Genomic DNA, 507 nt, shown 5'->3' on the forward strand with positions numbered 1-507 from the left:
GCTATCTAGGTTGGTCATAACTTTCCTTCCAAGGAGTAAGCACCTTTTAATTTCATGGCTGCAGTCACCATCTGTAGTGATTTTGGAGCCCAGAAAATTAAAGTCTGACACTGTGTCCACTGTTTCCCCATCTATTTCCCATGAAGTGATGGGATCGGATGCTGTGATCTTAGTTTTCTGAATGTTGAGCTTTAAGCCAACTTTTTCACTCTCCTCTTTCACTTTCATCAAGAGGCTTTTTAGTTCCTCTTCACTTTGTGCCATAAGGGTGGTGTCATCTGCATATCTGAGGTTATTGAGATTTCTCCCGGCAATCTTGATTCCAGCTTGTGTTTCTTCCAGTCCAGCGTTTCTCATGATGTACTCTGCATATAAGTTAAATAAACAGAGTGACAATATACAGCTTGACGAACTCCTTTTCCTATTTGGAACCAGTCTGTTGTTCCATATCCAGTTCTAACTGTTGCTTCCTGACCTGCATACAAATTTCTCAAGAAGCAGATCAGG

The 507-nt window shown here is 41.2% G+C and overlaps 1 protein-coding gene across 13 annotated transcripts in view; it reads left to right on the top strand.

Moving 5' to 3' along the window:
* CTAGE5 (CTAGE family, member 5) overlaps positions 1–507 on the top strand; it is a 97449-nt gene that overhangs the window by 53872 nt on the left and 43070 nt on the right. The window lies entirely within an intron of this gene.

This window comes from Bison bison, unplaced genomic scaffold, assembly GCF_000754665.1.
Source record: "Bison bison bison isolate TAMUID 2011002044 unplaced genomic scaffold, Bison_UMD1.0 scf7180017864041, whole genome shotgun sequence".
NCBI classification, from domain to species: Eukaryota; Metazoa; Chordata; class Mammalia; order Artiodactyla; family Bovidae; genus Bison; species Bison bison.